Source organism: Grus americana, chromosome 2 (assembly GCF_028858705.1).
Source record: "Grus americana isolate bGruAme1 chromosome 2, bGruAme1.mat, whole genome shotgun sequence".
NCBI classification, from domain to species: Eukaryota; Metazoa; Chordata; class Aves; order Gruiformes; family Gruidae; genus Grus; species Grus americana.
Window position 1 is genome coordinate 135,135,195 of NC_072853.1, and position 24,611 is coordinate 135,159,805.

Consider the following 24,611-nt stretch of genomic DNA (forward strand, 5'->3'; position numbering starts at 1 on the left):
ACATGCAAATTGTATTTCTTTGCTATATAACTAAATAAAAGGATCACATGCTTGTCTGTCAGATACAATTGCATTTGCTGTAGCTTGGGTTCTTTTTTTTACATAACATTTGAATCTAAACTGCATCTGTTTCATATGAAGAAGTTGGTGTATTTTGCAAATCTTTCAATTTAAAATGATGGAACCATTCAAATTCAATAGCTGTTCCCAAGAAACAGATTGCCAAGGAGTCATAGGCCTCTCCCCCAGCATTGCGGACTGTGAATAATCCACCTCTGCTATTTTTTATATCCAGTAAAATTCTACATAAAATTCCAACTGCCCGATGCAATACAAAAAATATTTAACAAAATGTAATTTTGTAATTTTGACAAAGTTTGATGTGTTTCGATATAAGATATTAAAACTATGCATGTTGTTTCTCATTTCTAGGCTCAGTTCTCACTGTGAAAACTGGTAATATCAACTTTCAAAATAGAATCTTTACTCCCCAAAACAGTATTTTTCATGATTTTTTCATTAACGCCTACCTTTGCTACCAGTCCGTGCTACTGAACTTCCTGATGCACATGGCACAAAGAGAAAATGGTGCATTTTAAGGAAAAACAATAGTCCAAAATGACCAATACACTCTTTAGAGGTTTTCATGAAGGCTTCCATTGATTTGACATGGGCATTTCATGTGAGCTTACAAATCTTACTTGGGTTTGCAACTTCCATGGCTTCAGTAGGCCTGCATGAAGCAACATCTGAAGCATTATGTCTTCGCATTTACCTTCTCGACTCCAACAGTTTGGTCAATGTTATTCAAAGACAGGTGGAATAACACCTTCTATTTTCCATACATCCCAGACTAGTGACATTTGTGTATATTGTGTCTAACTATTGTTCTTATTCACCATTTACTTGTGTAGTTTTAAATGTAGCATGAAGCTTTTTCTGATCTAAGTGCCAGCTATATTCCTCCCTTCTGCTTTTCTGTACAGAATTACTTGCAAAATCCTAACAGTACACTTCTCTTCCTTTCTTATATAACTAATCAAATTCTAAAATTTGTATATTAAAAACAGAGTATGTAGTCCTCTAGAAATCCCAGATCTTGATCTCATGTGCTTCAGTGTTTGCAGAAGCCCACTGAAGAAGTGTGTGTTATAAGACAATAAACCTGAGATGTTTCACACCATTGCGAGAAAAAAAATTGCAGTTCAGGTGGATTCTCAACCGAAATGGTCAGCAGGGGCTTGTGATCTTATCTTACACCGTTTGAGATGGAGACAGCAGCGGCTTCTTGGGTGAGAAGGTATCAGTCTATTTAGGGTTTACTAGGTCAAACCCAATGCTTTACGCTCTATACAGACATTTCCTAGGACAGCTGTAGTACAGACAGCAGATCTGTAAATTAGCATTCATGAAGGTGCTCTTGTCCTCTGTTTAAGAAAGAGTAGGATGAATTTGCTAGAAACGAGTAAGCAGAAGAAATTATCAATATAGTCCAACTAAGATGCTCAAAAGCATAAAAACATGTATTGTAACAAGTGGTCAAAGCTTAGGATTGTTTATTGAAATGGTCGAATAATCTTTTTTCTGGAAGTATTTACTAAGAAAAAATCAACCCAGCAGTATATTCAGTTGAACAGATCTGTTCTGAAAGAAGAACATTTTAGTTGTTGTCACATGCAAAGTTTTAAAGAACACTGTTATACTAAGATTTTTCGGTACTTCCACTATGCTTTTTTATGGGACGGAACTGGTATTTCAGATAGAAGTGTTTTCTTCCTTTTGACAAATAAACATGTGGTGTGCTATGACAGCCTTTCTGATTTCAGACAGAAGAGCTCCCCTGTGGCCTGTCTTTAAAGTATAAAATTTACCTGGGGTTCTTCTAAGTGCTGTCATTAATTTTTTTCAGATATTACATCATAGAGTTATAGGCGCTGTGGCTTGATTTCTGGAAGGAATAGATAGAAGGGCAGTAAGCCGGCTAAGTTATTTCATTAACCTTATTTCAGTGGAACTTCTGCTTGAAGATCAGACCCTGTGTTACTAATCTTTGTGCTATTTTCCTGTTTTCCTTCACTGCCTAAGAGAGAAGGAAGAGCGTATCATTTTACTTAGTTTTCTATTCACAAAGGGCTGCAGCCCACCCCAAAACAGTCATTACAATTTTGACGCTGACTGTGTGGTTTTCCAGCTCCATGGAGGATGGGTGAAGGCCAGGTTTCCTCTTGAAAGATGTAGGTGTAGATCTGCTGACGCTAAGGCTGCTGAACTCCTTTGAAAATGTACATTTCAAAGGATAGTTTTTGACATAAACAAATAGCATTTTTGTTTCTACAGAGGAGCAACAGCCACAGTGAAGTTCAGCAACAGTCGCGCACTTTTATCAGATTTTTTTTTTATTACTGCAAGCTGAAACTATCCACATTGCACTGGTACTCCACGTGTTTTTCTTCCTTTTACTTCCACCCGTTTCCTTCTGTTCTTCTTGCCTGTCTCCTGCCTTTCTCTCTGCTACTTGAAAAAGGTATGTAATCTCCATTTTAGTGCTGAGAGCCAGCTTAGGTGCTAAGCAAGTGACTGTGTTACACCTCGTGTTTTTTCATTTTCTTCTTCCTCAAAATTTAGTTTTTCCTCTTTTTTTCATTGAAGACTATTACTCCCATTCTGCCTCCCTCCTCAGCTGCATTAAAATTACTTTTTACTCTTTCTTCTCCTTTTTTTCTTTTTTTTTTTTTTCTCCCTAGTCACTTGAGACGGATCCTCAGATACTTTACAGGCCTCTTGCTTTCCCCATCTTCCCCCTCTCTGCTTCTCTCACTTCCCCAGTGGATCCCCAAGGTTGTGATTGCTGCCGCTGCAGCTATCTCAAGCAGCGCTGCAATTTCGCTCTCATCCTCTTTCCATGATAATTTCACCCCTTCTCCATCCCCAGGATCTAAGATATGGAGTTACCAAAGGGGGAGATGAAATATTCCATAATAATACAGCAGGCCTGACAATGTTTTGGAAAGTTTTCAGAGAAAATTCCCAGGTAAGCCCCTGTCACCATTAGCTCACTCGTATTTCCCAGAGGTTTCCTATGTAATGTTTTACAAGGAACTAGTAGAAAGAAAAAGGTAGAAAATAGTGGATAAATAGTAGGAAATATTTCTTGGGACTTCTGAAAGATTACAGTTCCTCCTGAGAAACTATTGAGGAAATTAAGTGTCAGAGGTTGAAAGGGAAAGTTAAGTTGTGGTTTAGAAACAGCACTAGTATTGTTTAACAGAAATTAAAGTTCATTTTTAGCACAGTATAGCCTCTATAGATCAGGCTCAAAAGTATCCTACAGTTACAACGCAGTTTGCATCTGGGTGATTAATGAGTAAGTACAAATCATTTCCCCTGTCCATAGCTAAGCTGCTCAGTCTGGTGCATTGAGTGGTGGCTGATGAGTGGAAAAATCCCACAGGCAAACTCTGTGTGCGTGTGGCAGTGGGGGGAAGTGGGAGGGATGGGGAACAGGGGCAGGGAGGGTGTGTTTTTCCAGAATTATCAAAGGTTTTGAGCCTCTCTGACAGGACTTCATCTGCTCTTGTCCTCAGTCTTGAAACGTGGTGTGCACATTACAGCCAGGGTGTGCTCTGTGGGGTATTTATCTGCATATCCCCTCCCCGCTCTCACCAGATTGCTGCTCGAGACTCGCTGCTAATGTGGCAACTAGAATAAATCAAGAAATGTTTAATGGCAAAGTCGAGAAAGGATAGAGGCATATGGGGATGTTTAGAAATAATACCCCCCCCCCATTGCTTACTGATTTTTGTAATTGTTTCAAATATGTGTCTGTATATATGTCTCTTCACCTCTCATATCCTGCTTATCCTTAGATTGTTATCATTTTGGCATAGGAGCATGTATGTTTGGGCAGCACCTCACACAAGTCCATCCCTACTTCTGAAAGATATCCCTACTTCTGAAATTTTTTTATTCATATCAATAAATCTTCTCTTGTCTAATTCCAGGATCCAGTATAGCTGTAGTTATTGGTTTTACTGTTTTTCCTTTATGCTATAAGAAAGCTACTATTCTTTTAAAAATAATATATAATTAACTTGTGGAATTCATTGGCTCCAGATAAGAACTTTGTGGGATTCAAAAATAGATGAGATATTTATATGAATTTTATGTGCCTTTACACTAGCCAGGATAAAAGTTCATAATGAAGGTAAGCTTTAATGCTTCAGAACAAGAACCAACCACTGTCTGGGGCTGCAGGGAAATTTCCCCTACAGCCATATAGTGATGCGATCCTTTAAAGATGATTTCTACCTTTGCTGAAACATCTGGTACCGACCGTTACTGGAGTCAGGATAAGGCATGAGAAGAACTGTGGGATTCATGTACTGCTAAGGGACAGATGCTTTCTCTGGGACAGACGCTTTCTCTGGGACAGACACTTCTAGCCTGAGTTGAGGCAGTCTAGGAGTAATTGAATTGTTCAACAATATTTAAAGAGTATAAACTGAGGACCAAAATAAAGGTACAGCTGTTAGCATATACTTGATAACAATACACAGCTACCTTAGGGTTTGCCAGACCTTTTTTTTTTTTTTTAAATCTCAAATGGAAAATATTTTACATAATTAAGTTACAGCCAAACTAGTAATTTGCTCCTTTAAAATTTAGTTAATGTGATACTTTGCCAGCAAATAAACCTCATGTGACATGACATGCTAATGAACACTGGAAGGTGAGGGGAAATAGAGGTTGCAAAATAATTTAGTAAGCCTAATTGTGTTTGAAGAAACATGTTTCTGGTTAGACTTCTTCTTTGGCACCATTTTCCATCATGGGTGGTCTTCGATTCAAGACCCAAGGGCTGTATAAGAGACAGATTATAGATCAAACAGAAGTGTTAAGGTTAATGGAGAAATTGCTAGGTGAAGTTGTATAGCCTGTATAACACAAGAAGTCAGAAAAGATGATCATTATAATTCTTTCTTGAATTAAATTCTATCAGTCTTCTAAGTGTCCACGCTTCTACAGGTAATTAACAAAACTGTATGACTCAGACTTGGAAAAAAAAAATGGAACATGAAATGTTAATTTGCAGGAGATGTGCCCTGGCTGACTCTGAAACAAGTAAGGATTACATTACATCAAATTAACTAAAATTTCACTATGCTCAACAGAAAAATTCAAGTGCAAAACTGAAGTAAAAGAGAGAACAGCTGGCACCATAAGCAGTACAAATACCACCTTACCTATGCACAAACCGTCATAATAATAACTGCCATGGAAGGTTATGATCTCAAGAGATGTGATCAAAGTAATAAACTCAAATATAACTGTGGGTGCCACAGAAGACAGGGACACATGGGCCACTCAAAAGGACAGAAGAGAATGAGTAGATCTTTTGCTCTTAGCCATTAACTGTCTCTCAGGGAATACTGCAAATACACTATGATCACAGTTCAAAAATGCACAGTTATGAATTTACTGATTACTTGTGGGTTTTCATTTTTGCAATGGGGGCCAAAATGATGCTGTCACTAAGTTTCTTCCCATGTGTGGGTGCAAACCACTAGTTCTCTGTAGACTCTTGGTTTATTTTTTAGTGCATTATTTTCAGTTGGTCAGTCCACTTCCCTATAAGAACATGAGAGGTGTCATTCCTGTAGGGAAAACTGAAAATAAAACAGATAGATCCCATGGGGAGTCAAAATAGAGTTGGATGTGTAAATCAGGATTAAACTTCAAAACCAAACCCAGCAGAAATACAGCTCTTTGTTGTCCAGAAATTCTTTGACCCTATGATAGTATAGTTTTTTCTCTTCAAATATCTCCTACTTAATTTGTTGGGGTTTTTTTGTTTGTTTTGTTTTTCGGGGGGGTTTTTTGGGTGGTTTTTTAATTTTTTTTTTTGTTTGCTGTTTGTCAGAAATGATAAAAGGAATGTGCGTTAGTATTTCTCTAACAGTAAAAAGTTGAATACAACTTTATTTCAAGCTATAGGCTGATTCTCTCTGGTAGTTTTACATTTATACTTTGTGGCCACATCACTTCAGAGCCCTCATTCTCCTTATTCAGATCCTCACTCTATATGGTGCAGCCTACCAGAAAGTTTTGATGAGATCCACTTATATAAGGAGCAAAACATAACATTCACTTTATGTTATGAATTCTAGATACATAGATACATTAGAAAAGGTTTCCCAACATATTATTTCATTAAGTAAAATCAATAGTTCATTGAAATTCAAATGTTTATGATAGATTCAAAATATCTGTGCAAGAAGTCAGTATTGACCACCCAGTACAGAAACAATAAGTAAGAAACAATTATTTTAAGTTAATTGATGGAAATTACAGATGTAGCTAAATAGAGAGTTGAGGCTGAATTCTGCCTGTTGGTGCAAAAAGGAGTCAGTGGCCAGGGTTTTCTTTTCCATCTGAGCTCCTGCTATTTTCAAGTAGCTTGAATTTCGAGAGTGCCTAGAGAGAGCAATCTGTCCTCTGTAGAAAGCGTAAGACCTACACAACCTGCCTGCTGCCCTCGTTGCGTTACCCAAATGGTGGCTGGGCGCACCGTCCCCATTTGCTCTTGAGTCATCCGTTGCTCAGTAGTTTATGCTTTCTTTTATATTGTTTCTTTGTTCTGGCTTTCTTCTTTTCCCCAAAACTAGTAATGTATACTATTTTCCCCCCTAATTTTTACATTGGCTTTCAAATCCAAAGTATATGCAGAGAGAAGAAATCATTCTTTCTGGACCGCTGTTGGACAAATTTTTTTTTTTCTTGCTTTTTTTGGGGGAGGGTTTTTCTTTTTCTTCCAGAGCAAATTTTTCTTTTCCCCTTTAATCTGTTTCAGCCATAGCGACTGTAGAGGCTGCCTGTAACAATAGTAGGCAAGCATTCTTCCATTCCAAACCCAGGAATGTAGTCTGATGGTATTCCTCTAAAGGAGTATATGAAACCTTTAGGTGGCAGCCAAGGGCTACAGTTGGAATCCCTAGATTTAGTAGTTGTGTGGTTATGGTCTCTACTTCAGGTGACAAAGAGGATATGATGAAGAATTAATTTGTAATCCATCCAAAAGTAAAGCAGAAGGAATTTCACCCAGGTGAAACAATTATTAAAAAGCTGGATGTGTTTGGATATAGCGGAATGCACTTGGGAGCTCTCTCTGTGGTCTGTTGCCCTTCTGCCACTCTCTGTCTCCTTCGTAAGGAGCGCTTGTAAAAGCACACCCTAAAGCCTCACATCTTACTCTTATTGATAAATTTGTTATAAAAATGACATTTAAGATCGTGCTTTTGTGTTGTGTTCAGAACGTGAATGATAACGTGTGCCTGGACGCGGGAGGAGGTTGGAAACACTTGGCGGTGCCCTGGCGTGCATCTCCTCTGCCCCATGGCCCATCGCAGCGGGGCGGCAGGGGCTGCCGGTCCCCTTCCTGCCCTGGCGCTGCAATGCCTCTGCAAGTCTCCTGGGCAATTTGGGGCATGCCGTGGGAGACTGCATCTCCAAAGGTGGTCACTCACATGATATCTTCAGGAATTATATCTTCAGGCTTATTATCCCCACACCACTCTAAAGCAGAGCTTTGTGAAAAAGTTCTGGGTTTTTGTTTTTATTTTTGGTTTGGGTTTTTTTTTTCTCATAAAATGGACTTGTCAAAATCCCGAGGTTAGTTTGCTGCAGTTATGCAGTAGATGTATTCAAATTCTGCTGAAATGCATTCTTACAGTATGTTATTAAGTCATCTAGACTGTCAGAATGTTTTTTAATGAAGATAAAGCTATTTGAAACTGTGGACTCCAGAGACTTTCTTTTAGGGAACAAAATGCATCTTTGTTTTTACAAATAACTGCACAGAGATATCTTTTGATAAAGAACATTTTTTTTTTAACTCACTGTCATTTTTATGTAAGAAAACATGGCCACATTTGTATCATGTATTTTGGGAGTTAAAACCAGAAAATGAGAGATTTACAAATAACCTCATCTGTTTATTGTACTGTTCCCAAAGTTTTTCTTTGTGCCATTAACAACCACATGCAGCTACAAATCACATTGTTTACCTCTGCAGTCTAATGCAGCATACATCGTTTCACCATCGCATAGATAGGCTGAAGTATTCAACACTGCGGTGCCAGAAACCTACATGCGTGCAGAACAAACATCCAAATTCAGCAGTGAGACAAGCAATTGTGTACTCTGATTGCAAACCAGATGTTCAAAATCAAGTAGTTTAACTTAAATGACCAGTGATTCAATGATTAATGAGATTGGTTTACATCAAGATTTGCGTTAGAAAATATAACTTACTTTTAAACAGCTTGCAAACATAGGAGGTCTGTCTGAGTATGTGGGTATTTATGAGGTAAGAAGATTTGTTTATTCTCCCCTTTTCCTTCTCTTTTTTCTTTCACATTCTCTATTTTGTGAGTACCGATGTGAATGACTGGAGACATGGGTAAGCTCCATTCCCATTATTTCTGAGTCTCCAGGTACAAGCAAGGTTCTCTCCAGAAGACTTACAGCTGTTTTAACACACACCTGGGCTGAGGCTAATACATCTGCCTCCCTGCAGAGCCTGTTCACTGGTTTGTGTCTAGCTCTGAGTGGAAGCAGAGCAGAAGCGAAGAAGTAAGCAAGCCGGGCTTTTCCCACCTATGGAGAGGTGCCACGCTGTTCTTTTTCACGCTGTTATCCCCTTATTGCCCTGCGTTGCTGCATGCTAGTTCACCTCCTGTTGCATAGAAAGGGCAGGCATCAAGCTTTACAAATTCTTTGCATTTTAATTGTTCACTCCCATTATCTGCCCCGAACTTCCTCTCTTTCAAGTCCCTGCTTGATTGCATTCATCTCCAGGAAGCACAGAATAAGGAATCTAATTCACATGGTTGAAATTACTTAGTGAACAGAATGGACTGAGCTGATGTGGAAGACAGCCAAGATACTATAAAAGATGCCCTTGTTATTCAGGAGGCACCAATAGATGTTTACATGATGAAAAAAGGTAAAGACAAAAGTCTTCCACCCAAAAGACACCCACTCCTCTTAAGTGTATATTCCTTACTACTGGCATTTTTTTTTGTTATATAACAAAACGTTGGAGGCTGACTGACTAGAGGCAGAGTTACTAAATGGTCCACTTCTTACTTTTTAGTTAAATAATTTATTACTGCATAAACATTTTCTTCAATTAAAAAATGCCCATCCACCTCCTGTTCAGCCCTGTCTTGGGGTAAAATTTGCTTGGAGGCTCTGCCTCATAATAATGGTTTTCTCAGTGACAGTGACCAGCTGGGCATTTATGCTCTGTCTTGAGCTACACTAAGTTGTTTGATGACACGTTTTCCTGCCTGGGGAATATTTGGGATATGGGGGTGGTTTTAAAATGTTTGTTTGGATGTGATGAGAAATGATCTCCCAAGTTGCCGGAAAGAAGGGGCTTAGTGCAATGGGAGGTAAGAGAGGACGTGTCCAGTATGGTGAAGAAGGAATTACACATTAGCTCATATAAATAATAATAGCAGGTGTGGGTAATTGCACTTTAGCAAAACCGTATTTGAAAGCAGTTAAGTTGAGGTTTCTTAGCAACTGCTGCTGACAGCCACGTTTTAAGTGGCCAAGGCTTTCAAATTAGGCAATACCCACAGACTGCTATACAACAGCATTAAATGGAGAAAAACGCTAAAGCAGAAGTGTTTCTACTCTCTGAACAGAAACACAACAGAGCGCCAGAGCCACAGAGGAGTTGATGAAATAGAAAAAGCAGAAATTACATCTACATTTCTAGGTAAGCCTTTTCAGGAAGAACTGCTTAGGAAGAACTCTTATGGAGAAAGGCATGATCCATAGCCTACTCAATGCAATAGGGAATACTGGCAGGGGCATAATTTGTATTTAGGTAACTTTGTTATTTTGTTAACACATTTTGTTATGTCTTTTTATGTATTTGCTATGTAAAATCTATGTGTGTGCATGCAAAGGATTTTATTTTATGGGAACGAGTGTATCTATGTTTAGCGTGAAATGTAAATGTTGCAAATAATGTTAATCACTTAAGACCACACTGCCAACGAGATGATTTTGGATGTTGAATAAGAACATTTCATGGAAGAAGATGGTGCTGAAGCCAACCAAGAATAGGTGAAGGATAGTTAAAGAGAAGGATTCTAAAGGGTTCATCTTTTTTGGCTAATTGATGCAAATTTACATTTGGCTAATTCATCCTGTGGTGTCTGAGTCGTCTTCAATACCTTATGGATGCTCCATGGAAGGGACTATTTCTGATTGCTGATATTATCCCAAGTTAGCTAGGTCTTACCCTAGCAGTTGATAACATGCTCTTAATTCATTATCCATAGAGCCAGCAAAAAGTTCTTAACTATAATTTTTTTCCTCTTTTGAAACCAGAATATTTTCTGGCAATACATTGTCGGGGGGAAAAGTTCTCCAACCCAGGATGGAATAGCTAATGTATTAGTTAAGGCACTCCCTGGATTAACAAGCTTCAAATTCTGGGCAAGTGCCCTAACTTCCTATTTTAGTGAGTGGGAATGTCAGTCTGTCTCTTACATGAATGGTATGGTATATCGTGCCCTCATTCCAGCTCTGTAAAACTCTTCTTGCTTTTTAAAAGTGAAACTTCTGTATGCAAAAGATCAGTGGAATTGCCTTCTACAGGTTTTAAAACATCTTAGATATTCCCATATTTTCTTCCAAGTGCAAAGGATATTTCTCTGGCCTTTCTTTAACACAGATATATAGAAAAGAGGTTTGTGAAAAGAACCTGTTCTAACATGACATGCCACTGTGTCCTTCATGAGGACAGTGTGGTGTTTATTTAGAATGAGATGAGGCCGTACAAAATATACAAAGTACCAAAGACTGATAAATAGTAATATGGTTCGTTTTATTCAGTCCACTAGCTGTTTAACTTTTATCCTATGTATACTCATACAACCTCTAGTATGACATAGATTCCAATGTAACCACAGTTAAAAGTCATTTAGTTGTTACGTGATCCCAAATGCATACAGTATTCCCAGGGGCTTCCTGTGATGTCTCCACACATTTAGATACAGTCCTTGGATCTGAGGAGAAGGACTTATTTATCCATGACTGTTTGCTATTAGATGGCGAGTTTCCAAATATTCCTTTGTCAGGAAAAGGCTTTTAGCCTTTTAATAACATCTCATTGAAGTATCTATTCGCCAGCTTTTAGAAAACTGCATGCGAGACTTGCTGATCACTTTAATTTATTGAAATGAGTCTGATGTTGTTTTTTCTTCTCACATTTCAGTGTTTTACTCCCGACTTGTTTGTGAATTCTCCTATTTCTTCATGTGACATAAAAACCATCTTTCAGTATTTCACTATCTTTTTTTTAATTTATATTCCACAGAGTTGATGAATGCCCATGATTTTCACTGTGGGATGGGACACAGATGTTACACTTCAGGACATATTTATCGCCTTTAATTTTAGGACAGAAAACACTAAAAGTGCATGAACCTCAGTAATAGTTTGTCTTCAGTACCTTTAATTCTGATGAACATGCTCCTCTTTCTTTCTGCAGGCTTTCATAGCTTTTTCAAGCAGAAGTACTGAATTACGAGTACGAGTGGACTCTGGAAGTGGATATAGTCTGCTGTACACTGAAACCCAAATTTTCAAAAATGGCCTGGGATTCAAAGTACGTCGGTACTGAGCAACACAATTTTAGATATCTGATTTGGACAACAGCTGATTTTCCCTCTAGTTCCCACTGAAATCAAGTGGATTGCAATCTGAAATCTGAAGACAGTCGACTAGTTCAGTGTAGACATTGCAATAATAAAAGCCACACGCGCCACATGGGATTTTTTTCTTACAGAAATCCAGTCTTGGTTCCAAAGCTGCCACCCTTTTCTATGTTCCTTTTTTTCCTAGCTGAAGTAGGAAAGGTTGCTTGAATAATTAACAACAAATCATCACAGATACTGCCTAATTTAATTTTTTTTTTTTTTTTTTACTTTGTGGAATAGGAATATATTTCTTTCAATAATTTCATTCAAAATGAATTATACCATCTTTCTTTACTCCATAGCTATTTCTCAGTTATTTTTGTATTGTTCAAGTATATTGTTCTGAGTGATATTCAGAAACCACTTCCATAACTGTATGCCCCATTTGCTTACTCCATCTAGGTTTTTAAAGCTGTCTCCATTGGCTGATGGCAGGGCACCTATCCCATAAAAGAACATGTTTTTGTAGTTTAAAAGAGATAATGCTGTCTCTATACAGCCTTTGTCTATTACTGCCAATTAAATCATTGACACTTCATTTCGCTTTTATTGTCTATGATTGCAATGCAGCAGTGACTCACTGTTATATAAAACAGGTCCGTATTTTGCTTCTTTATGCTTCTTTTCAAAGTATGGGTGTGCCAGCTCTAATGTGCATGTGGCATCATTGGGAAAGAATTTGGAGGCAGAATAAAAGTATTCATTCCTTTCACCAGAATATTCCACCTATTTAAAGATCTTAAAGCAGGCAGATGGGAAATGCCTAAAAAAATACAAACCCAGGGGAAGCAGAAAAAGAACAGGTTGGAATGGACCATCTGTGAAAACTTTTTGAGTATCAGATACAAGACTTGAATAGCTGGCATAGAGAATGAAAGCCTCATTACCTCCAGATGATGCAGATGCTGGGTCTGCCTTAAAATATTGCAGAATTGTTCAAACTTCACAGCAGTAATTCTAGTAAATCGGATGAATAGCATTGTCTGAGCTGGATTCAGTAGGCTGACACCACCTGAGCAATTAAACAAAACAAGGGTCCTTCCTTTTATACCAGTTTATACACAAGATTTTCAGTCTTGCTGTATTGTGCAATGCAGGAAAGCTGACTTTGGTCAGCCAAATTTGGCAATTCCATGAGAATTCCTGAAATTATTTGAGTGAAAAACTAGCTGGATCATTTTACTACTAGACTTAAAAGACCTACTGGTCTATGAAAACTCATGATAAAAATCCATGTTATATAATTAGGGATATTTTTTCTTAGATTTTTTTTCCTCTGACTTTTTAAAATTTATTTTATGTTCCAGTAGGTTCTGCTGGAAATATCCTCTGGCTATTTCTCTAGATGCATACATTTGAAGAAACAGAGAAACAATTGCTTCCTTAGCATTATGCTAAAGAGCAGTAATCTTTTTTAAAACTATTTTATGACACTGTTATCATGGAGTAATAAATAGTTCTCAGCCATAGAATCTTTCCCGGAGATGAAAGAGAGAACAGCTACAAATATGAGCAGGAAGTGCTCATATAGCAGGCTATAATTTAAAGACTACCTCTAAATTAAGTTATATTATCTGGAAAGTCCTTTTAAAGCCATCTTGCCTTGGTTTCTTCCCCCCTCTCCTCATGAGATTTTTGTTTGTTGGGGTTTTTTTAAGTGAAGGCCCCAGTTTCTGAGTAAAAACTTAGAACGTGTGTATATGACAACATAATTAGTGAATACGGTAAGTGAGCCGTTCAAATTGGAATGAAAAATTCCCCACCAGATTTTATAACAGCTGCTGAAGTCATGTGGATAAGCCTGCTCCCAGTCTGAACATCACGGGAAAGAAAGATCAAAGGATTGTTCAGAGCTAACCATGCCTACAGTAGGGTAAAAGAATCAAGGGCAAAACTATGTTTATTTTTTTGAGGTTTTTTAAAATTGCTTTTGTCCAGAATTATTTTATAGAGAACAGAAACCTTGTTTTAAAAATTTCAGGCTCAATTTGAAATTATTCACCCAGATTCTCCACAGGAACAAACATGTTGCTATGGAGATGGACCAGAGCAAAGACAAAATATAGATACAGATAGATTCCCCAGAGGAACGTAATTCGAGGCATAAGTACGCTGCTTAAACAGTATAAACACTGTCCTGGTATGCCTTGTTTTCTCCATCAAAAGTACAATAAAATATCCCTAATCCTAAATGATCTGTTGTTCTTTTAGGAATAGCTTTTAAAAGATCAGTCATTCTTCTAATATTTCTTTTACTTTTTTTTTTTTTTCATAAAGAACAATACAGAAACTTGTTATTGCCAAGGTGCTGTTAAAAGAAAAAGGGAACCAGCAATAAAATGGATAAAACTTTGCAGAAAAAGCAGCGGTGAGGACTTTGCTGATGTAATGAGATCTTGCTTGCTTGAGTTCAGTATTCATAACAAATCTGTAAAAATGTATTCCTTTTTCTTCATAAAATATGCTGAGCCCATGTGGAACTTCTGAGAAACAAAAGGACGAGTGCTTCTGCTCTGAAACCCATGCATCTGCCACTTGGCATAAGCAAAAAATCTTCATTAAGCTTTTGGATGAGACGACATCTAACCAGTAATTTACCAAAGGGAAAACTCATGCCAAGGTCAGCGCTACATTTATTGAGGTGCGTTATTTTACCTGCATATGCTGTCTAAAATAATAGCTTCTATTTCAGATTAAAGATCTCATTGTATTATCACTTTCTTCTAGCTGTCTTTGAAAATAGAAAGAATCCTAGCACATGGTATCAAAAAGGATAGGTTAAAACTGCTCCTGTGTTTTTTTCTCATAAGCATTATTTTCATAGGTCTCACATTTTCTGCAAGTAGCCTGTGGAATTCAATATACATGACCTTTTATAGCATTGCATCACTGTGTAGTATCACAACATGAAGAAGAAAATATTCAAGCTATAAATTAGATAGACCTCCTTCATGGAAACGCCATTCTTAACATTACATCTGGAAGCTATTAAAGTAAGTGGACTTCTCTTCAGGGATGTTTTAGAGACAATAAGGAACAGATTTTTAAATATTTCTCTACAGCTGTGACCACCAGGCAGGTTTCTGAGTGAACTTGACTGTGTTTTATTATAAGTCCTCTGTATCATATGTATTACCTAAAATAGGTGTGTATCTATGCTCAGAATTAATCTCATTAGAGAGCTAAAAGATTTGGAAAAGCTTAATTTCCAAGAACTACGAATGTTCCCAGTGCTGTCTGAAACAGGCTAATTTATGTGTGTGACATAAATGTTTTGGTCCTTGGAAACAGAGGTGGAATTGACTGAATTTTTGGTGAAGTTTAAAGGGTGACCAAGTTTGTGTAACCAGGGTATAACTAAGAGCTTAAACAGGAAGGGAAAACATTAATGCTATGTAAAAGATAATTAGTCTGAAAGTTTGGCTTTTATTGAAAAAGGTATATATCTGCTACAGACAGATGGGAAAAACAGGGATCAAAAAGAAACATGGCAAATCTAACCTCTGGGTACTAGTAAGAGTCACAGCTATGTGAGTATCAAGCAGAGAATGCACGCTCCACGCTACATAGATAACAAATCAGTGGACGGTGGCAAGGTTCTTCAGGCAGAAGCAATGCATTAAAATGACTACGCTCAGGCAAGCTGAGCTACTATCTGCAGAAGAAATGCACTTTCAGTGCTAGCGGGAGGGACGTTAAAGCCAGATGCTTATTTCTAAATCGGCTGTGACACCACCATGTATTCTGGATCACATCAAAATTTTTGGTGGTGGTAGAGCATGGCACAACAGTGAGGTATTTGGGTATCGACAACATAGAATAAGATAACCGGAAGCCCAGGAACGGGGGACATAAGAGGCGATGCTGGAACCTCTCTCGCGTTGCACTGGGCTCCCCTTTTGGTTACTCTGCTGTCACTGGTGGCACTGGTCTCCCAGTCAGAGGTGAGATCTCCCTGCTGCCAGGGTCCATGAAGAGCCTGCCAGGTGTTTGCACAGTGGCATAGCTGGAATTCTTGGGCTGTTTTGGCAGGGCCAGGATAGTTCCTTACCTTCCCTGGGTAGTGGCAAAGTAGAAGTTTTTTGGAATATATAGCCCTCTCTTCCTCTTAGGCTGATGTGGAGAGACAACTGTAAGCTGGTGTACGCCCTTCAAAGCAGACTTTAGGGGCCAGTCTGGCTTTTGTTGAGAACTAGAACATGAGAAGCATAGATATGGCTGCCTTTCTGCTCTTGCACGTTCATTTTCTGCTGCCTCTAAGTTTCAGCAAAATACGTGGTTCGGTACATACGAAACCTAAAGCAAGTTTCCTGGAAAGCCAGGTATGAATAGTCTTTTTCCGTATTCTCAATGGGGAGAGAGTTTTCAGCATTTTAGTTTAAAAAAGCACATTAAGCTACCACAAATGGAGGTTCTTATGTTACTTGGAGTATGTGAAACAGAATACTTTATAAAAACAAAACCACAGGAAGGCTTTACCTGCCCCCCCCCGCCCCCCCCAGTTATACACAATGACCAGAAAAGCTCCCCCGCACTGAAACGTACAGCACAATGGTTTGCACACAACGTAGGTGATAAGCAAAGCAATTGCAGAAGACAAAGTCATATCTGGAGATGAAATTTAAACTAATGAAGCATAAATGTCTTACCAAATGGAAAACAATTAAGTAGAATCTTTGAAAAGGAAATGACGGCGTAGTGACATCTAGTGATATTAATGGTTGTCTAGATTTTTCCATCAAAATATGACACCAAAGACTGGTTTGTGGGAATCCATATTATGCTTTAAACGAAAATTTGGTTTCTGCAGGTGTTCAGATTTTTACTGGGAAAATCCAAATGATATGTATAATTTTGGGGTTTGGCAGTTTAAAATTTACTTAAAATTAAAGGTGAACTACAAGCAAATTTTGGGGCAGCTTGGAATAATGCAAGTGAATAAAATTGAGCAAAGCAAGATGTAGGCAAATATAAAAAATGAAAACTGTAACTGGAGCACGATTTTACCATGAAGTAAATCCCAAGGGGAACTTTCTACTCTTAAGCTTGTTGAAATTTGATTACTTTAGATGTTCAGATATTTTATAAAGGCAAGTACACATGCTCTCTATTTTCTAGATGTAAATACTGAAGCCCTGAACTGACTATGGCACATTTTAATGTTAGCGACAGAGTCATGAAACGAATGTAAGTGTTTTTATTCTCTGTCTCCAGAGCCCCAAGGACTAGAGACTATAATGAAAACGCTGAAGAAATTAAGCGGTATCACTTTTCTCTAAGACTGAGCTTTTGTCAGAGTGATGAAAACAATACAAGATCATTTCATTAAATTTAAAAAAATATCAGAATTTAAAATATTGCAAAATAATTAGAATAATTAGAAGACATGATTTTTCTACAACTGCACTTACTCTTGCATGGGAGCATTAGTCGAAAAAAACAACTGTAAAATATCTGAAGCCATATAATGACGTATTATTTCAAGGCTGGGGTGCCGTGTCAGAACAGATTTGACTCAAATCAAGCAGTATAACTTCCCACGTCATAAAAGGGGCATGAGACCGAAGCCACTGAGAATATTGTTCCAGCCATATCACTGCTAACCAAACAGAAGACAATAAATGTATCAACAGGTATTTCATAATTAGATGTCCTATATGCAAATGTCAGATTGGAGTGTAAAAATATGAGAACCAGGAGCAATGATGTAGGCTCTTTTCACATTATGCATATTTCTGAGAGCAGATGACCACTCATAAATAACCAGCCGGTCTCCCCAGAACTTTCACATATCTCCCACATTTTTGTATTCAGCTTTTTGGTTCCCTGTCTACCTCAGTTATAACCTTTCCTTCTTGTGTCTTTTAGGTTTCAATGGTTTGATATGTTACGGTTTCTTATCAACCAGGTTCAGTACCATCTTGAAACTTTAACATCAATAAAAACCTTTCGTTTTTTGCTAAACCAAGGGGAAAAACACAGTTCTTTAATACGAGGCTGTAACTTCTCTATTCCAAGAGGAGACTTATTACTCTACTGCTGAGGAACAAACATATGGTGACTACACAAGAAAACTGAACAGCTCTTTTCTAGTTCTTAAACTGCACTTTTGTTTTCGGGGGGGGGGGGGGTAGGTGGTGTTGGATTTTTTTGTCTTTCATTTTATTTAATGCAAAACTCTCACCAAGCACCACTGGGCATGACATCCTTTGCTGTGATATGTAACATCAGCTAATGTCCTGCCCAAAGAATTTCTTGGGAAGAGCAAGCTGTCAATGTGATTACCGAGTGCTTGCTTCACAATGTTTTGACAGGGAAAAGCTCATATTTCCTTATATTAGCACAAACCCCAAAGCATCTAGATCAAGAACTATTGCAGAAACCAGAAAGGTTCATGTATGCTACAATAAAATAGGTTTCCAAACTGCCTAGAAAGGCAAGTGCAGATGTGGCGTTGGGAAGAGGTCAATGTATGGTCAGTGAAGCTGGAAGCTGGAGCCGTGATGAAGCGCTGTATTTTGTATATGCAGGCCTGTTGTGCAGAAATGCAAATAAGGTGAGAACGACAACTGGATGCTTTCTGTTGGAGAAAACTAATCTGCTGAAAATGGAAATATTCTGGGGGATGTTGATCTCTGTAGACACTTGTTTGGCTTTTTTACAAAGTGGGTTTTATACCTTGGCAGCTGAGCTAGGCATCAGGATCCTGGAGTTTTCATCAATTGGTTCTTCAGAAATTTGCTGGTTCCTGAGTCCCAAGAGCTCAGTCCTTCCAGGCCACTGCAATGCAGCGTGTGAAAGGACTGGGAAGCTCAGACCCCCTGGGAACTCACTGCCCAAACACCCACCCACGGAGGAGCCCAGGCAACATAGCTGGCTTCAGAAACGTGGACTCAGCCCTTAGAATGTTTTGCTTTTTTAAACATTGTAGACTTCCCATTGCTTCTAGACTCCCATTAAAAAAAAAAATTAAATAATCAGCTTTCAGAATTTAATCTTGATTTGTGATTCTTAAAAAGTAATAATATTTTTTTTTTGTGGAAGCAGAACCATGCCTCCTGACCAGCTTCAAAGAAAAATGTTGCCTTAAAAATGACCAGAGATGAATGATGGGAAGAGAAAATGAAAAAAAAAAAAAAAAAAAAAGCCCAAATATATGAAACAACATCTAAGACAATAGATGGAAAAGCTAAGTGGAGATGTACAAGATGAAAATTATTATTATTACAATTGATGAGCTGGGTATTAAATGCAAGAAAATGTATTAGCACTAGGATGACAATGCAACCCTTTGAAAATATTCATAATAGCAGGTAAAATGGAGCAATTTCATATCTGTGTTTTCTTTATGTCTTTTCCCTTTGCATCATCATCAGTTGTACTCAGCTTAGAGCTGCATGTCCACATAGCATTTATTAGTATAACACCAAGGGCAGGACTACTTACAAAAAGATAGTCCTCCTAGAGTGCATCTCAAGATTATCAGCTTTTTGGAACAAAACCCAGGGGTGAAATTCTGCATTGATTTATATCAGTGACTATTATTTTTAATGAGACTATTATTGCACTCTGTTTTCTTTTTTCAAGTGTTATGCAGATCTATGAAATTAAGTAGTCTTATTATCCTGTTTTTGGAGTCAGCAGATCTCATTTGTTACCTTCAAGTTGACCACTGTTTCTTTCAATTATTTCTGTTCTCTTCTGTGATTTCTTTAAACTTTTAGAAATTGGTTTTTTTTTTCTTTTGCCATGATGCAATTTTTCATTCCACACAACTTTTCTGTGAGCGATGTTCCTGAGACTGTGATTATAATTTCTCTGCATATATGCACTTTTATGCAGAAGTCTCCCAAGAAATCCCATTTTCATTCTATGCAGTAGTCATTCTTCTGCCATCCTTGCTGGCCACCAATTTGACATGTACTTTGTGACTTGCTTAATTGTTGTCTAGTTCACTCGACATTGTAGTTTATTTAGTGTATTCCTGTTATTGGGATTTTCCAACTTGTCATTCTATTCATCCTGACCACTAACGTCTAAACTAACATTGTTGTTCACGGTCATTATCCATCAGCTGAGGTATTTGAATGCTTGTATGATCTTTATATAATTGAATTTTACTGGGCTCTTTTTGTTTTTCTCATCATAACATAATTCTTCTGCCAATCAATTTTTAAACCATTTTCTTCTCACGTAGATTTCTATCAGTCTAAATAATTTTTCAGTTATTTACTTTCACAGTATAATATAATCATAGACTCTCAAAAAATTCTTCTGGATAGAAACCTCAGGAGGCATAGTCCAACTTCCTGCTCACAGCAGCTATGAGGGCAGACCAGGTTGCTCTGGGCTTTATCGTGGTCTTGAAAACAAAGGATGGAGACAGCGCACCCTCCTCATAACCAGGCAACCTGTTTCAACTGCCTTTCTGTCCTTGTGGTGAAAGTTTTTCCTTATATCTAGTCTGAACTTTTCTTGCCTCAATTTATGCCCATTGTCTCTCATCTTCCCCCCATGCATTGCTATGAACAGCTTGGCTCCACCTTCTCAATTCCACTCCATCTTCTTGTAGGTAGTCCCTTCAAAATCCTCTCAGCAGGATATTCTCCTCCTTTTATTTGGCCACAGACGGCCACTGAACTGAAACCTTTGTATTCTTTGGTCATTGACCATCATCTTAAAAACCTAAACTAATGCCAGTATGCATGATTTTTCTACTGCTTACCCTTTGCTGCAGTCACATTGTGTCCTTTGTTGGTGTTTTCACACAGAAGTTGATTAATTTACTCCAGTCAGCTCTCACAGGACCACTTTGCCATGTTTTAGACCATTTTCTCTTATCAGGAGGTAGTCAGATTCAGAAGTGATGGCACTGTTGTTTCATTTAATTAAGTGATCACCTCCACCTTTCCAACGTGTATTTTGGCAATACTCAGGAGCTGGACCCTGACTGACTTTCCCTGGGCAGCCTCCTTTCTGGTTCTGAAGCCAAGACATTCACTACAGACCCTGCTGTGTTTTCCTGGGCAGCCCGTTGAGATCCATCATCAGGTGCTGAAACTCTGGGATTTTATGACTCTTTTAGCGTTTAGCTCTGTCTTCAATTCTTCCTCTTTCGTTTCAATATTAGGTATTTTTGGCATTTTGTTTTCATTTTTTTCCCCAAATAACTGCAGACAAAGATTGACATATTGTGTAACGTGAACTTGATCAACTAACCAAGCATAATATTTTTGTTTGGAAATCATAGTTGTTCTTCTCTTAGACAGATGATGTGCTGTACGTGATGCTCAAATCTGGTTGTACAGCACCACATTTTTATACATTCACCTTAGTTTAGAACATCTCCCATAACAGGGAAAGCAATAGAAATGCAATTTCTATATGCAGTTTGCAACATTTTCTAGACATAAAATTATTCCTTAAACTTCCTTAGGCCAACTTTCTGAGACATATCTAAGAGACTAAATAGCTAAGAAAACCTAAAGCAATTTATAAAATTAATCTTCTCTGATGTCCCTGGCCAAGACAAAAGTCTGCCTTGCCTTTCTTGGCCTGTGCTGTGAGTCTCCCCACTCCTGTGAGTCAGGATTACCAGAGTGGTATGCGTGCACATTTAAAACACACTGCTCGGAAAATTTTGATCCATCTCATCCATTGGCTATTCACAATTATACTGAGTGAAGCATAGGAAATTCCTTCAGGATCTCCAGGAGGACTCAGAATATTTTGTTATTGACTTTGATATGTGTAGGCGTGGGACCTTGTCAACAGCTGATGGACAGTTCTTTCTTTTCCTTTGTTTATAAAGACAACAGTATCGCACCTTAGAATGAAACCTTAAGATCCATGAGAGATTTAACAGTCAAGTAGGTTCTGCATGTTGCCTCTGAAAAGCTTCATTACACATAAAGATGGCAAGTTATGATCAGCTCTACAGATTTTTGACTAGCATGCCAGAAAAGGATTACTGAAAGTGACAGCAAGCTGGTCATGAAACTGTAGGGAAGCTACTTTAAGTGCAATTTGTCCTTCTCACCGAGTCTGAGTAGTTGGTTCATTAGTTTTAGGCCCTTGCTGTGTTTTTGCTCTATATAAATTCCTGTTACAATTATCTTAAATCATAAGCTAATGACTTACTTTCAGAAGATCACCCGGTAGGTGGCACTCCCCATCTGACTTAAAACAACCAGGAGCCAAGAAGGGAGAACCCATGGCAGACACAGGACAGGGCAGACCTGTCGAGCCTCGCCTCCTGGGTGGTAGACCCATGCCTTCATCTCCATCCCTACTTTCCCACACAGCACAGGATCGGGGCATCTTTCATGCCTTTTCTGTTGCCCCACTTGCAGAGGAACGTTTCCAGATTTCACATCACTCTCTAGCAGCTTTATGCAGTGGTTTCTTCCCTATTGCATAGCCTACCACATAGCCTAAGAAAAGGCTGAAAAGTCAGACGGGCGCAAAGGAAACTGGAAGTAGCAACGACCAGAAAAGAGCTGGAGAACTTAGCTGAAGAGTGACATGGAAGTCTGTAAAGTGCATGCCTGAAGAAGGCTAAGATAAGCTTGGCATTTGAGTGAATACAGATAGATCGACATGCACACACATCTGTCCCAAGATGTATAATTTACATCTCACTCTTCTGTAGGTTTATGTGACCTTTTCAATACTTCACGTTTTTGCATAATTAACATATTTCTTCTTGTTTGAGAGGTTGAAAGGTTAGAAAGGTTGAAATCAGAGATAAACGGATCTCTCCATTGAGTCAACTAATTAAAAAGGCCCAGTGTGACACAAATTAAAATTATAATTAATGGAAAATATGAGACAGAAAAAAGCATCAAATATGAAACAAAATGTCAAGTACAGAGAAAAGCTGACTGTGAGGTTCCTTCTGCTTAGCCCCAGAGTTTCTCTGTATTTTGGTGACTTTCATCCTTCCACCTCTCATTTTTCCCATTGGGAAACATCTCAGATGTATTTTACATTCTTCCTCTCACTACAAGTTCTGTTCTCTCTGCATCTCCAGTAGCTTTACTATTCCCAGGTTCCCAAAGAAACCGTCGTGATGGAAGAATATGATGTGTGACCAAAGCAACCAAAAGCTGTCTGCCATGTGAGAAAGTGAAGTTCTAGGTTTTGGGAGACCGGCTGGATGACAGTAGCATGCAGTATGAGTATAATAATATATAACATAATTTCCCTGTCAAGTCATGTTTGAAGAAGCAAAAAGTGATGCTCCAGTACAAGCTGTCATTTATTGACAGCAACACCCATCACAATAAGCTTGTCTTCAGCTCCCATGCACATGTTGTGAGCGGCCTTCTCTGCTCTTTCCTTGCTTAATCTTACCACCCTACTCTCTTTCACTAGGTACATACCCTCCCATAGCTGTTTGCAAATGAAATTACCCCTGGACAAATCAGACAGGAGTTTTAAATTTAAGCTAGACTTTTAGATACTTATCTTCTACATCAGAACACATTAGAGGAAATTCTCTTTGATATACTGGAGTGAATATTCCTTACGGCCTCAATAGAGATACCATTATGTTTTCCTAATTGAAGAAACCAGTACAACTTCATAATAAAAGAATATGATTCTTCATTCCTGAGTATGTATTTTAAACTCTAATGACTAATCATGCAGCTGAATGTTCATATCATGATAGGTCATTCTACTAATGTTTTTATTCTGTTGATTGTTCTAGATTGTTCTTCCTCACCCACGTCTGTTCAATAAATTGGTGCCTGCCATTATGTTTTGCAGTTTATTTCAGACACAAAACCAGGCTTATGAAATACAGAAACCCTGTTTTGATAAAGACGCATCAGAGATTGCCATATTAGAAACTTAAAGCCACTGTCTAGAGTTAAAGGATTGACAATTTGAGAGGTACAACAGGATTTTATTTTCTGTATAATGCTGGTGAAGTGCTGGTGTGTGTAAGAGTATGCGCTTTGTGTCACTAGAATCAGAAATCCGTATTTCTGATGGGCAGTAATTACTCTTTTATCATTCAGGGATGGGCTTTTAGGACAAGAACATATGTGTCCTTTATCACAGTCACCAAGTAAAATTAATAAATAATCTGTAGTATGGCTCACAGCTATGAAGTGAGGGATCAACAGCAGCACATTTTCCAATTGCTAAGTATTACATACATACATATGTCATATGTTTATGCATGTGTATATGATGGCCCTGTTCTTTCAGTATGTAAACTCTAAATGAATTCTGAATTTATGCTAAATAAAAATCAGACAATGCTGCCACAAACTGCAGATTCCAGATTTATTCTGTCCTAGGTAATATGCCAAGAAACAGAGAACTACTGAGGTTGTTTCTATTACAGAGTCATTACTGTCAAACTCAAGCCCTCAAAATAATAAGCCATAGCTCATTTTCCCAGAATTGTGAAATTATATCTTTTTAATTTGCCTGTCATTTTCTAATCTTTTATGGTTTTTTTTTGTTTGGTTTGGTTTGGTTTTTTAAGCTTTTCTCAATTTATAGAAACTGGATACATATACCTATGTGTACTTTTGTATATTCATGTCTAAGTATGTGAAAGTCTGTGCATAGTTCTTACTTTTCCATATATATATTAATTCCAGAGGAAAATCACTCCCAGTTGCACACACCCGAAATGTCTGTTTTCCATAGCCTGTCTGGCAGAAAATACTTTGTTCTGTTGGGACCATGATAACAGGGAGCTATATGAACTCTTTCATGTCTGCATGTATAGTCTTCCATTTACAATGACCTATAGTGCATTTTAGATCTTTCAAAATGATCTGATTAAACAGGTTTGTCGTGACAATTACA

The 24,611-nt window shown here is 38.1% G+C and overlaps 1 long non-coding RNA gene across 2 annotated transcripts; it reads left to right on the top strand.

Annotated features, from left to right (window-relative positions):
- The first annotated feature begins 9,648 nt into the window (after nucleotides 1-9,648).
- Nucleotides 9,649-24,049, top strand: LOC129203722 (uncharacterized). Of its 2 annotated transcripts, none has more exons than XR_008576125.1 (5): nucleotides 9,649-9,787; nucleotides 11,573-11,689; nucleotides 14,058-14,421; nucleotides 14,605-14,773; nucleotides 23,553-24,049. It is a non-coding gene; the product is annotated as an uncharacterized LOC129203722 (long non-coding RNA). The 2 variants fall into 2 exon arrangements; XR_008576126.1 differs by lacking the exon at nucleotides 23,553-24,049 and adding an exon at nucleotides 17,649-17,844.
- Nucleotides 24,050-24,611: the final 562 nt, after the last annotated feature.